General features: G+C 35.7%; 1 protein-coding gene across 1 annotated transcript in view; it reads right to left on the reverse strand.

Annotated features, from left to right (window-relative positions):
• LOC121734670 (KH domain-containing, RNA-binding, signal transduction-associated protein 1) overlaps positions 1-15,724 on the reverse strand; it is a 217,170-nt gene that overhangs the window by 37,212 nt on the left and 164,234 nt on the right. The gene's annotated exons all lie outside the window — the stretch shown is intronic.

Here is a 15,724-nt window from a genome sequence, read left to right on the forward strand (position 1 = left end):
GTTAGAAGTTGGAAGCTGACATGAAGCGACATGTCGTCGCGACACTACTGGTTCTATGTATTTCTATGAATAAGTGTCGCTAGCTGGCAGGTTATTTCATAGAAATACATACAAATTTATTAGTGTCGCTGCGACACGTCGTCTGCGGTTGCTTCATGTCGCCGGCTGCCAACTGGCACCTTTATATTATTAACGCGAAAATGTGTCTATTTTACAAAAGAAGTGAAAAATCGTTACCTCTTCACGCCCAAACCACTGAACCGACTTTGCTGAAAGGTATGGAGATACTTTGAGTCTATGCCACTTTATGAAATAGGTCATCATAGGTCATACACTATTGTGTATCTATTGCCAGCGAAATCCTTGAAAAAAAAATAGCCTTTAGCTACGCTTTAGAACTTATAACTAAATTATATATTCAGTTTATGTACGTTTAAATCTCTTTAATAATGCACACAAAAGGGGAAGCCTTTCAATACATGATGGCTGATCGACAAACAAAAGCTGACATCCTCTCTAATTGGCTGATATTAAATATTAACTCCCCTTCCGGCTTACTATTACTTATACAGCTTCTGAATCATTGATTAGACAAAACTACTAATGGACAGGTTATTATTACATTAATGTTATATAATAATAACCTATAATATTATATTAATAATTAATAACTAGGTACGATATGACATGAGCGACAAAACGGATGTACAGTTTTGGTAGTTTAGATAAAGTCAGAAATTGATTTACATGCAGGTGGCGGAAGTCCAGTCTTTGACTTGACATAGCCCATAACCTGTCCAAACTACGTAGTTCTGCTATTTGGCTAATAAATAATTTTCTAATTGGTGCATTCGTTTTTATTATTTATTTATTTTTATTTTACAATTTATGTACACACAAATAGAAGTTAACAAACCAGCTTAGAACTAAAAATATGTTTGTACAAAGGTACATCTTATTCCAAAATGGAATGTCTTCCAGAAGACCTGACTGAAAATAGGAATGAGTGATTGTAAAAATATAATATGCAAAGATTAGTGTGCACGCTTAAATTATTATTACTTAATAGTAAAGATAAACTTAGTACATTATTTTTATTTAGTAATATTATAGTAAAGTATATACATATACAACATATAATAATATTATAATATATATAAAATATATTGAAGTATATATTATTATATACATACATATATACATATATAATTATATATAACATATATTGAATATAATAAAAATTTATATACTTACAATAAAAATAATTTATAGATGAACTTAACATGGAATATCAGTAGTAATATTATATATTTTACGTGTTTTGACGCAGATAATGTAACCTGACTCTCTTCTTAAATAGTGCCAAAGTTTTACTTTCACGAATCTCTGGTGGTAGGGAGTTCCAAAGCCTGGCGGCATGAACTGTGAAAGAATAAGAAAAGAAGTCGGTATGGTGAGAAGGAATTTGGAGAAGAGTTCGTCTAAAAGTTCTACAAGACTCGTCCTGGAGATGAGGAAAAGAAAAAAGATCGTGCAGATAGGAGGGGGAAGAAGGACAGAAAAGTACTTTGAACAGCAGACTAAGAGTCCTATAGTTTCGACGCTGGCGAATAGGAAGCCACTGTAATTTATTGCGATAGTCCGAGATGTGGTCAAATTTCTTTAGCCCAAATATAAACCGAATGCAGAGGTTTTGTAAGCGTTCTAATTTATTTAAATTTTCCTCAGTAGCATCAGGATAACAGACGTCTGCATAGTCAATAATAGGCATTACAATGCTCTGCATGAGTGTGATTTTGGTGGAGATGGGTAAAAAGTTTTGCATGGCTTTAAGAGGATGAATAACATAGTTGACCTTTCGACTGATGTCATTAATGTTGACATTCCAGGATAGTGTAGAATCCACTGTAACACCCAAGTATTTAGCGGACTCGGAGAAAGGAATACGTGCATCATTTAGTGTGATAGGTGGTAGAGATTGTATGTCAAGAATCGCACGCATTCGTCTACTACCTATGATGAGCGCCTTAGATTTCTCGGGATTAACAAGAATACCAAAAGATTTCGCCCACTCGCTTATTTGACGTAAGTTATTGTTAATAAAAGTTACTGCAGACATAGCGTCAGCCATAGAAAAATGTTCATAAATTTGCAGATCGTCTGCATAAAGATGATATTTAGATGTAATTACTTTAGTTATTTCATTAATAAAAATGGAGAAAAGAAGAGGGGACAGCACTCCTCCTTGTGGCACGCCAGCTAGAAGATTGCACCAATTTGAAAATGTAACATTTGTTTGTACACGCTGCGATCGGCCACGAAGGTAGGAGTCAAACCAGGCTAATGCCGCAGCAGATAAATTAAGAGATTCTAGGATAGCAAGAAGGACATCAAAATCAATAGAATTAAAAGCATTGCTGAAATCAAGCAGGATGAGGATAGTCAGAAATTTGTTCTCCATGGCGAAACGTATGTCGTCAGTAACCTTTAATAATGCTGAACATGTGCTGTGTCCTGGACGAAAACCTGATTGTAAGGGACTTATTAATTTATTTTTATTCAGAAATGCGGATAATTGCTTATGAACAATGTGCTCCAAGACTTTAGAAAGGAAGGGTAAAATAGAAATTGGGCGAAAAGAGGATAAGGATGTAGGATTTGAGATCTTAGGTAAGGGTATAATGTTGGCCTGTTTCCATGCAGAGGGAAAAGAATTTGAGGATAAGGAGAAGTTTAAAATGTGTGTAAGGATTGGTAATATAGAGGGAAGTATCATTTTTATCATTTTAGAGCACAACTTATCACAACCAACGGCTTGAGATGAAATTGCCATGACTGCAGCTTTTACGTCAGATTCCGAAGCACTGGAAAAAGAGAAGGACGGGGCTGCTTTTGGTAGTTTCGATATTTGTTTCAAGGTGTTATCTTTGACAGTCGGACCAAGAGAAACAGGTGGCTTAGAAAAAAAGTTATTGAGTGAGTCCAGGTCTAGGTCATTAGGTAAAGTAGCGGAAACTTTCCCTATACCGACTGACCTAAGAAACTTCCAGGCGTCAGCACATGTACGGTTTTCAAGGCGTGAATAAAAGTAACGACGTTTAGCAGCACGGCACAAACTGTTGCACTGGTTTCGCAAGATTTTGTAGTTTGTAACATTCGCATCATTAGGCCGGCGCTTACATTTCCTTTTAGCCTTATCTCTAGCAGCCATTGCCTCCTTGATGGAATCAGAAATCCAGGGAGCAGGATTATGTTTTATTTTTACCATTTTTAGTGGAGCGTGTCGGTCATAAAGTTCTAAAATAATTTTATTAAATGAATAAACTTTTGCGTCAATAGTTTGACTGCTTAGCACCGACGACCAGTTTAAATTTAGAGCATCTCGCTGTAATACATCCTGATCGATACATCTAAAACTACGCAGCAACATAGATTGAGGTTTTCTTTTTGGGGAGCGGATTTTGTACGAAAGGTAAATAAGATCATGGTACGAGAAAGGAGCAGTAAGTTGACCGTGAGTGGAAATATTATTGGGCGAGGAAACAACCATAAGGTCTAACTGGGAAGGGATGGAATTTGGAAAATGATGGGTAGTGCTAGTTGGAAGTAAGTGAAGATTATGAGAGGATAAAAGTGACTGAAGCTTAAATGCACGCGAATCATTTTTGACTAAACATGTATTAAAATCACCCATCATTATAAAATGATTGTATGCTATACGATGATCATGCAAAAATTTATCAAGGCAATCAAAGTAGTCAATATTCATATTTGGGCTATACAAAACGACAAGGAGAATTTTATTATGGTGAGATATAATTTCTAGGGCAAGATATTCGGCTGAAACAGAGTAGTGACAAGGAGACATGTCAATTATTTTATATTGAAAATCAGCGCGAAGATACACAGCAACTCCACCACCGCCTTTGCCAATTCTATCGTTACGCACAAGAACGAAGCCTGGAAGAGAAAACTGAGTAGATTTAAGAGAAGGTTTCAGAAAAGATTCCGAAATAAGAATAGCATCAATAAACGATGCACTAAAAGATGCCATGATGTCAGTGTAGTGACTGGGAACGCTTTGTGCATTTATATGTACCACATTGAGATTGGATCTGTGGTTGTGAAATACTGATGAAAGTTCGTCATGCAGTGTACGAGGCGTAGAAGATGACGTGCTGTGAGCACTTTTGAAACTACAAGAAGAAGAACACGATTCAAAACTACAATCTAAATCATTAAGATCATCACTACTGTCCATATTTATATAAACAAAAATTTAAATAATATTATAAATATAATAAAAGTATAAAAATATATAAGATATAAAGTTTAGAAGCTTTTTAGAACTTACTACTCATACAGTATTATTTACACTACCTAAATACTAAAAATATAGTTTAACTTAGCATTAACAATAATACTTAAAAGAAACAATAAATCAGATATGAGGCATACAAGTGCTAATGTTTAAAACGTTATTACTATTTTATTATAAAAATATCGCAGAAAAACACAAAGAGAAAACAATCCAATTATAATAAACCAAGTACCTACAAACAGAAAAACTTTTGTGACATTTGACAGCAGTCCCAAGTCACACCAGTAAAAAATTAAAAAAGTATATATAAAAAATATAAAAAAAAGTTATGCCAGCTGTCACTTGTCAACCATCTGTCATCTGTAAAATATCATTATTTATTAATGTCAAATGTAAAAAGTGAAATCGCAATTTTGAATTTGAATTTTGAGTTTACAATTTGTAATTTTGCTATTACCTACATGCTACATGATAAAATATCTTAGAAAAGGATGGTTAATAAAATGGTAAATTATTACTACCACCACTAGATGCCTCACACCAAAACAAATATGACAAAAGCAAAAACCCTGCTGGAAGTTTATTGTCGCCTTCTATTTGGTCTCGCAGTCCTGCTTGATTTTGGATCAGATACCGGAGCTTCGGTTTCAGTAGTATTCTCAGGGAATTGACGTAGAATTTCCTCGAAAGCTGCCATGGTTTCTATTTTACGTCGGGACTTGTCAGGAAGAATTAAGACAATTTTACCATCAGCTGACCAGCAGTTTTTAATGCCGAAATGTTTTCGTGCCGCAGTGAAGATACGATGCCTAACTTTTGTCAAAAATTCCGAAACTGTCACACCGGAACCCTTTAGCGACGTCTTAGAATTCCATACAGCTTGTCTATCCTTGAATTCATTAAAACGCACTAAAATAGGTCGCGTTTTGTTTGCTGAGATGGCCCCAAGACGGTGACAAACTTTCAAACTCTCCTTGGACAAACTGGGTAGCTTCATGTCAGTACTAAAAACCTTATGGACCACCTCTGGAAGCTTTTCATTATGACTTTCTGGCACACCATGAAGAAGCAACACTTTCCGTTTTTCAAAAAAATTCAACAATAATATCTTGACACACCCTCCGCAGAGTAGACAGAATTATAGAGTATGTCGACTTAGTACAGGTTGTTGACGTATTATGACGAAAATCGTCGCTAGGGTTGTTAACTTGTTACCTACGAATTTAAAACTATGACATATTCGCTGGACGTGTTCCTCTTTGATCGTATTGTTGTTTGTGTTTTGGCACATGTGATTAAAATTGTCAGAATCCAATTTTGAAATTTTTATTTTAAATATTTAAAAATAAATTATATCAGCCAGCGCGAGGCACATTCCGTTCCCGTGAAAGTTGAAACCCGACGAATTTGACAGATATTGAAACCTGTCCGTTTCTTTGCAGTCGAACTACTGGTAGTTATGTCTATTGTGCCCTCCGCGTCTTTATAAATCAAAAGCTAACTCATAATTTTGTTGCCGAAATCAACAAATATTTTTGTGCATTCAAAATTAGAATCGGTGGAATGATATAATGAGATAAGTTCAGTAAGTTGGCAGCACTGTGCGGTCGTTAGCTGCGCCCATTACTGCAGCCCGCGCTGACGACTTATCTTATCACTTCAGTGCTACTGAATATTATTTTACTTCAACATTAATGACTAGATACTTGTATAAGAGCTTTGTCCACGCTATGCACTTTCATCTTCAATTTTCGTCATCTTCTTTCATTCAATTTTCGATTTGGCGTATTGAATAATTGTATGCGTCAACGAACGCAACGCCAACATTGTCATTTTTGTTCTGTTGCAGTGTCTGTCAGATTATTGTAACATGTGCGACGAGAACATTTTACTGCGTGGAATATGTGCGACTTATTTGGTCATAAGAAATTCCAGAAAAAAAAGAATCAAGTGAATGTTTTGGATACGGTCAGAGCGCATGCGTCGCGGGCATGCCTCACGTGTGCTGTTGACTGCGCTATAACGCATGCCCATGATGAACAAAAAAGGCACAGTGTGGACATGGCTAAAGTTCACCTTGCAATATGACATCGCGATGTAATTCGAAACTGAACTTTATTCACTACACAAGAAGCTGATACAAGAAGATACAAGTATGTGTGCCTGTTCTAAATTTGAATTGTATTTGAAATATAAATTGTTAATTATTAATCCTTTAGTATGTTCCGGCTCCCTCGTGGGTAAAACCTATGAATATTGAACTTTATCGGAATAAAGATTGGCATTATAATCCATACCGACTACCAACATGATAAATCAAAATAATTATTTTTTTTGCGTTAATAATTAGCTCACCTCCGTTATCACTTATTGCTGTGATGTAATTTAAATAATGTTTATCGTTATACGCAAAATATTTTGTACATTACTACTACTTAGCTTAAAGAGAGATTATCAAGAAGAGATTTGGCTGTTCATATTAAAATATCGTAAATAAAATCTTATGTGGAATATCGAACACATGTGCGTGACTTAGATGTTAGAAATATCATAAAATTCTGTGTACATTCCAAGGTGTGAACATAGCCGTCATTCATTAATAACAAACTTCAGACATTTGAATTTTGAATAATATTGACTAAAGTCTCCGTTTTAAAAAGCGCGGAATAGTGCTTAAGTTGCTGACATAAGGGCTCTTTTTGACTGACAGCGGCCATCTTGGCGAGCGAATGTCCTGTAGAGAGGTAAGAAGGTTCCTTGCTGTAAAACGTGAAATATTCATCCACATCGGATTTAAATACGACGAATGCACTCTTGACACGGATTTCGGAATTCATTTCGCGAGCGGTGGAAATTTCAACACATTTTAAATGTACGTTTTAATTACTTTATTACTTTTTATCCGCCATAATTGGTGATAGTTTTTAATTTTATTGGCATTTAAATACGGTAGCTTTAATAGTAAAGCTAAGTATAATAAATTATTCAAGTTAGTAGCTTTTATGCTAAAGTAAAATAATAAATGGAAAATAATATTTTTTAGTTAGTTTTGGAAAGGTCAACAACGTTATTTGATCCTTAAAAAGTCAGTTAGAAACTAATAAGTACAAATGTTTGGAAATTCAGGATGGAGAGCAGGTATTCTGACAAAAAATAGTCAAGATTAAGTTATGCCCATATGCCGTAATACTGAAAACATCAACTTCAAACTTCAAATGCCCAAAATATAAATAAAGTGGGATCTTTTAGATAGCTACGCTTTTTACTTCGACATGTCTTTTATATATTAAAAAATATCAGTGACAATCCAATGCCCTTTAGAAAGTTAACAGAGCAATGGGAAACTTTATTATTATTATTATATAATAAAGTTTTCCGTTGTATATAATAATAATAATTATTATTGTTAATTGCATAAATTCTTCCTTACCCTTACCTTATTACGTTTTCTATGCTAGGCGGCTATGTGTGCACTACTCACACATAGCCACGAAACTCACATCAGTTGTAAAGTGTCGTCTCTGACTACGTTGATCGAATGATAGGCTTAATTGAAACGCTGCAGCGTGACAAAATCGCTAACCGCCTAATGTGGAGCAAAGCAAGTGAGCCGACGCGCGACGGCAAATTTGCTTTTGAATCTCTCAAAGCCAAAGAGATTGACCGAAACGTTAGATGCCAACTCAAACAGCGGCCAGATAATGCGAGCCGGGTTTGTTTTTGGTCTGGTACAAGTTACAAGCGGACGAGATTTGTATTTCGTATTGTAAAACTACATAGAACTTTTAACTTTTTAAACTTTTGTTTTTTTTTTGCAGTGTTGTAACTTGTAATGTTACATGAATATTTTTATCGTATTTGATTAAGTAGGAGTCACTCATTATTTATACAAATAAGCTACTTTTAACTCCCGAAAATACAGTGTTTTCGTGAATATTTACACGGGCGAAGCCACAAACAGAATCTTAATATCTTTTTTTTTTTATGAAATACGGGAGCAAACGAGCAAACGGGTCACCTGATGGAAAGCAACTTCCGTCGCCCATGGACACTCGCAGCATCAGAAGAGCTGCAGGTACGTTGCCGGCCTTTTAAGAGGGAATAGGGTAATAGGGGAGGGTAGGGAAGGGAAGAGGGTATGGGATTGGGCCTCCGGTAAACTCACTCACTCGGCGAAACACAGCGCTAGCGCTGTTTCACGCCGGTTTTCTGTGAGAACGTGGTATTTCTCCGGTCGAGCCGGCCCATTCGTGTCGAAGCATGGCTCTCCCACGTATCTTAAAATAAATGCAAAAAATTATAAATAATCTTTTGCATTAGCTGTATTTTCGGCGACAAAATTTCTCCTTTGTTTATCAACTGCATTTTTGGCGAATAGTGCAAGGCGTTACACATGAATTATTATGTATAAAAAACATCAAGAAAATAAAGTCAGCTTAAAAACTGTTCTTGTAACTTACACCGAACTCCGCTCTAGTTTTAAGCTATTCACTTTACATGTTATCCACATAGCTCTTATTTCCTATCTCGTAAGGAATACATTCCCCTGGCATGTAAGTTACTTCGGCTGTCGAATTAGCGGACCGGATTGATGTATAATTTGCATACGGGCCGGCTACGATCGGCTACGGATGGGTTACGGGGGGGCTACGGTGGGTCTACGAAGCGCTACGGACGGGCTACGTTTAGCTACGATATGCAACGGGGTCCTACGGAGGACTACGATGAGCTACGGATGGGATACGGGAAGCTGCAATGCTTGTCTTCTTTTATCTACGTAGGGCTACGGAGATAAACTATCGAATATCGTTTATCGAGGCATTAAAAGTATAATAAAATTGATTTTGTTGTAATAGCTACTTGTACCACTTGCTCTTTTAGACCCAGATCCTAAAGGGATCAGAAAAAACTTACTGTCTGATGGATGAAACCATAGGTTCTTAATAGTGCATCATGTACTTAAAATACCTGCGTGTTAGTGGAGCTCTACGTGTGACGCCTGAGAAAGTTGACAAAAAATTTGTCTTGCTTAACTTATTTTTTCGTGGCTAATATTTACTGGTTAATACTTTGTAGAATATTATTTTGAACTAGTATCATGTAGTGTAAGACTATTTTTACGTGCCAAAACTTTTGTCGGACGCTTAAAAAATAACTTTGTTGCTTTTAATTTATACGCGTTATTTATAACACCTTAGAAAACAATATTGCAAGAATAAATTTTTTACTAGCTGTTGTCCGCGACTTCGTCCGCGTCAGCATAGTATAATAACAAAGATGGATATTTTCTATTCTAAGTATATAAGGAACTTCTGAGAACCTAAGGTTTCATCCATATTCTGATAGTAAGTTATGTCTTACCGCTCTGGGATCTGGGTCTAACAGATAGGCAATTGACTATAATATTGTGTACCAAAAAACACTCAATTGTATCTTATCTTATCTCTTTAAACGAGCAATTCTTGTATATATGTTAAGCTCAAACCGATATCGCTCAATGAGCGAAAAAATGACTCACAACGCGTTGTGGCCGTTTTCATTAGAGCCACGACGCGAATTTCGCGTCGTGGCTGTTTCACCGTGACCACAACGCGTTGTGAGCCATTTTTTCGCTCATTGAGCGATATCGGTTTGAGCTTAACATATATTCAAGAATTGCTCGTTTTCGTGTTTTATCGATAATCGATAAACTGAATAATGTGACTCATCCTGACATCTATTGGCGAATAATAATACTATTTTGTAAATAAGAAATTCGTGTTTTATCGATAGTCGATAAACTGAATAATGTGACTCATCCTGACATCTATTGGCGAATAATAATACTATTTTGTGAGCAACTAATTGCTTGAACGACACAACAACAGCTAAAGCTATTCCAGCAGATGGCGTTGTTAAGTAACACGAAGTCAATGAGTGTTTGCTATGCCGAGCAAAGCTCGGTCATCCAGGTACTTGATACTTTATTAATAATCACTACATGTTAGAAGGGGGAGGTACAAATTAAGGTGTTTCGTTATATTTTAGCAAATGAAGTCATTCAATGAAAATTTTTTATTCCTTCTCGGATTCAATATAAGTTTTCATGAAGATTAAAGTGTTATTCCGAATTTCTAGTTCCATGTTATTCCATTGTCCCTTGTAGACACGTTATCTAACTTCCACTGACCTGAGCCTAAGAATGCTACCCACCTATCTGATGTTTGACTTCCCCAAAATGTTATGTCCGACTGAATTGACTTGATTGTTATTCAAAAGGAATTCACAGCAAATATAGAATGAAAATTGAATTGCAAGAACGTTGGATCATGATGTGTGGCCATGATTCTCTATCATGATTGCAGCTATCTACAGTATTATGCACAATCGACGTCGTTCGTTACATGCCAACACAAAACAAATGAAGATATTTTTTATTTTACTATTGTGAATTTGTAATAATTTCAGTCCAGGCAATATTTTCGGTTGACAGGGGTAAGATGTCCGAAACAATCCGATATTGCTACAAAATATATTATCGATGCAACCTTTTGGTGTACGTTATCGAAAACAATACGATAAGAAGTAGGGAAATCAAAAACAAACAGTAAAAGCCCGATGGCCGTTGGTCTGTAAGTGCGGTTCACACTTACAGCGGCTTCGGCAAGTATAATTTTTCCGGTATATTCTAAGAAAAATCTTAGAATCTACCGGAAAAACCACACAAATTATTAATTTTGTTAAGTACTTAATTAATTTAAAACTGGAGCTTTCAAACAATTATTAAACATAGCTGTTCCAGTTGGTAACAAAATATTATAACAAGTTAATTTAAAATTAAATAAAACAAATAATAATTGGAATATTACTTTAGAGTTTAGATCGTATCTAATATCTATATACTTACAATCTAAATTTTAGGATCTTATATTTGGTTGTTTCATGCCTGATTTCGTCTGAATGTCAAATTACAATGTATTTGAATGCAAAATTATTATTTTATTGTCTGAAGTATAAATCTAATTTATAAAATTTTCGTGTCACGGTGTGCGTAATTGAACTCCTCTGAAATGGCTCGACCGATTTTCGTGAATCCGAGCATATCGGCTAGGCTTGAGAATCGGACAACATCTACTTTTTATATACATTGCATTTGTTGAATAAATAATAGTAAATTATTACAACACGGGACTGATGGCAACCATTGTTTTTTGCGACGAGATAGCGATGGACGTTGCCATGGTGACATAATTATTTAGTCACTGCAATAATAATATGGGCGAAATACTTTATATGGCAAAACAACGTTTGCCGGAACAGCTAGTTATTATGTAAAGTCATTGATAAAACTGGCAATACTTGCCAAAACTTCTTCTGAAGTCGCACACTGTGACTCGTATGAAGGTACTTACGGAGTGGTCGTTCATTTTCAATAGATTGCTTTTGATTTCCTTATAGATGGGTTGCTTTTAGATTCGGAAATGGGATTGTTTTCTTTATAGAGAAACTTCGGCAGTTTTGGGGAGAGCTAAAATATTTGGGAATACTATTCGGTATAGTCATAATATATTGTTATACTCTTTCGGATATTTTCTGCATCGATTCTGATTCCGTTTATTCTTTCACTTTTACGGCTTTTTTTCCTTATAAAAACAGTCCCGATTCCCGAAACTTGAAAACACTGAAATTACTAAAGTGCGCTGCACTCAAAACGAATTTGAAATTCGAATAACAGTTCCGGACTAAATATTTGACGTTTATATTTTTTTAAGTTTTCGCCAACTGCAAACGGTTATATTGAAGGTCGGCCAAGGGTCAACCTACAGAGAATAAAACAAGTAGCAGTTGAAACGAATAAATTGTTCGCGGTTAGAGTTTGATGTTTTTGCTGGGAAGTTGTTTAGAGAAATTCCGAATTAACATAGTTTTGATTAAATTTCAATATGTTTATACCTTCGGTTGTAACAGTGAGTGTGTTTGACAGTTTGTGTGGGTAGTCCGAAGTTGGCTTGTTTAGAGTTACCATCAGCATCTTTCAAGGGCGGCAAAAGTTAGTAAAGCACTTTGGAGGGAGTCAAAACCAGAAGCATGCTTGCATTAGGCTGTGTGTTGTGAGGAATGTGTATTTAAGATCCAATAGAATCGCTGCGCTGGCCGCTAAGCTAGGTAACGTCAATGAATTGCGATTCTATTGGTTCTCAAACACACATTCCTTGCAACACATATCTGGTGGAAACGCAGCCTAAAATGGGTTTAATCTACGGTAAAATCACTTAGAAAATCTATAAGTTGGTTCCCTAAAATATCTGTCAGTGTTTGTATCACATCCGTGATCTATTTTGATAGACCTATTTAATAAATATTTGCGCTTTGTTATAACGCTTTATTTTTTTTTCTTCTTCAAGTTAAAAAGAAATCATCATTTCGTACAGTACGATCTAAGAAATGTACTTATGAACCCGCATTGGTATTCATGCCATAACTGAATATGAAGCTAAGATATGATATGATCACGTTGTCTAGATGTGAATGAGCGGGCGATGCGCCTGATAAGGAGAATGAGCCATTTAAATGTCTTTGTCTATGAATGGGTGACATTAATCGGCGGATAAACAATACGGCTGCTCCTGACGTTAACGCTCATACTATACTTAGTACGTTCAAGCTTCAAAGTTATTTTCCTCACAGAGTGAATCTTATGCCTTTGACTTAAAGGTCCTATCCAAAGTAAAATATATCCGATAAGGCTGTAATTGTTACGCAATTTAACTCTCAATAGCTCCCTTTACAGGGCTATATTTATCTTGTACTATTTATCTTATTAAGTTATTGTTAATTAAGACGATAAATGAAATAAACACTTATTGCAAACATATTAAGATTCAAATTACAACAGGTAAAATCTCTAATTACGTAAATACGTACTCGACTTAAACCCCAAGTGAGATCTTTAGAGAGCTACATTAAGCGGCGTAATTTTAACCTGTGCCTCGATTCTGTTATTTAGGCCAACATTAAATTGGTTTTGGTGATGTTTCGATGCAGTTCTAGTATAATAAAACAACAAAAAGTATTCTTATTGAAATAAATCGAACGCGATGTCAATTGCTTTCCGCTTGGTTAAAACAAAAACTTGAATCCAATCAAAAAAAAAATACAGTCCAATCGTTTGCTCTATGTTACGCTTCTATAAATTATTATGTCAATACTCTTTTACTAACGCGTCCTGATTGGTGAAAACTCCAAAATCTATACAGTCGTTTGAAGTACTACTCGTATTTTACTCTTTGACTCCGGACTAAATAATATTAAGTTAACCCAAGTATATATTAAGTCTATGTGTTAACCTATATTATGTTGGATTGAATAAGAATCGAGGTCCTGACAAAATTTGAAGTAGAGTTTTATATAAAGTAAGGCTATATAAAATTATACTTCAATAAATATCAGAGGCCCCGCCGGTGGTAATTCTGCCGGCAGCACCCTTCGGGGACTCTTTAGTTTTTCTCTAAAAATAAATAAAAGTCTTTGAATGCTGCCTATTTACTGAGGTCTCAGCCGAATTTACTGCGCCAATAAATTGTTATAGTTTTTGAAGCTCGCGGGGACAATTTAATTTCGTCGTATTTTCCGTTTATGGAAGGATAAATCGTTGTTGACCGGGTTTCGAGGCTTCTCGGAATTTTGTTGAACGTTTCGTCCGCTCTTTTATCTATAATATTGAACACAGCCATTGTAAGTATACTACCTCTAGAATGGTTAGTATATTAGAAAAGTCTAAAATAGAGATAGACAAAAAGTTGTTGTATTACATATATATTACGATAATCCAATATATACATATACTACCGCCGGTCTGATTTTGATTAAACTTTACACATAGCTTTAAAGAATGATGAGATCTGACTTTCAGATCACCTGATAAGCACATGCTTGTTGTGTCTGAGAGACGGTCATCTACTTTTCATACAAGAAAAACATATATTATTTTAAAAATAACCTTTGCCGGGTTTGGTAGTTTTACGTAAAGTTGTTTTGTTTTAAAACATAACTCCCGTCCAGTTAGGGGCAGTTCGGTACCGACGATAACTGGATTGTGCCCGTTACAGCTAGTTGCTAACAATAGCTAATAGCTAGTTAAACGACGGTTAATATTATAAATTACTTTAATGGACGAAACATAATTTAAAAAGTAAGTGGATAAAGTGTCTTACTAACAATATGAAAACACGGAGGCTTTAGGACCGGGAAAGTATTTTGAAATCAAAAAAATGCAGATTTTATGTATAGCTAGATCAGCCTTTCCCAAAGCGGGCGATAACGCCCCCTTGTGGGCGCTGAAGGTCTGAAGGGGGCAGTGTGGGACCCAGAAATAAAATGAGGGATTTTTGTAGAGGCTTGGGAGTTGGGGGGGAGGGATGATTTATTTCATCAGGATGCATTTTAAATTGAAACAATGGGGGCGCTAAAATGTAAATTTTTGTTCTTAAAGTGGGTGGTAGACAAAATAAGTTTGGGAACCTCTGAGCTAGATGATGAAGTAGGTAAGTCAATAATTGTAAAAATTATAACATCTGTTGAGCACCATATTAATTACGAAAGGATTAGTCGTTTCTGCTTTGCGACAAAAGTTTAAAAATTATCTCCTTAAACTGAGATATTCTGCAGATATTACTACCCTTAACTTAAGGCTACATAAGACTTTATAACACGCAAAATAAAAATTTAAAATAACTCGAAACATTAACAAAACTACCCTTATACGAAGCAGGAAAGTTTCCGATCACAAATATCGGCGATACCTCACGAACTACAAACAAATTGTGTGGGGCCGGTGATTAAATCATTTTCCAACTTTAGGGTCTACCCTTATCTCGGCCCTATCGGGTCCCGCAGGCCCTTTAAGGTCTTTGTTTCCCACGCGGTTATCTGTTAATAACCTTCTTGATAGTTTCCTTTCGCTCTATGTCCTTTTTGCTTTGGCAAGGAAACAGTATTTCGATCCGACGAAAACAGAGACATCGTAGCGTCCAAACGGCGATACTAAAATTCTAAGTAAAACTTTATCTGGGCGAGTGAAGCGAGCCCTAGTACATTCCACAAGTCACAACCTGAGCACTTTTGTAGTTTACTTTACGGAAAAACTATCACTATTGATTTGTGCTTTAATATAGTAATTTTTATTTATATGTAGATGTGTTATCATCGGCCAGTCAAGGTTTGATTACTATTAAAATATAAAATAAAAAAACAGCCTTAAAGATTATTACCACGCAGAAAAACGACGCGAGCCATCACAAATCTTGGCTGTTAGCACAGAAAATGGATCTAGTACTATATCCATTTCTGTGGCTGTTAGCTAGTTGTAAAGTATTCGAAAGTGTTCGTTTTCAAAAAAAACGTCCCAGAAGTTCTTTACCAGGA

Source organism: Aricia agestis, chromosome 1, assembly GCF_905147365.1.
Source record: "Aricia agestis chromosome 1, ilAriAges1.1, whole genome shotgun sequence".
Taxonomy (NCBI): Eukaryota; Metazoa; Arthropoda; class Insecta; order Lepidoptera; family Lycaenidae; genus Aricia; species Aricia agestis.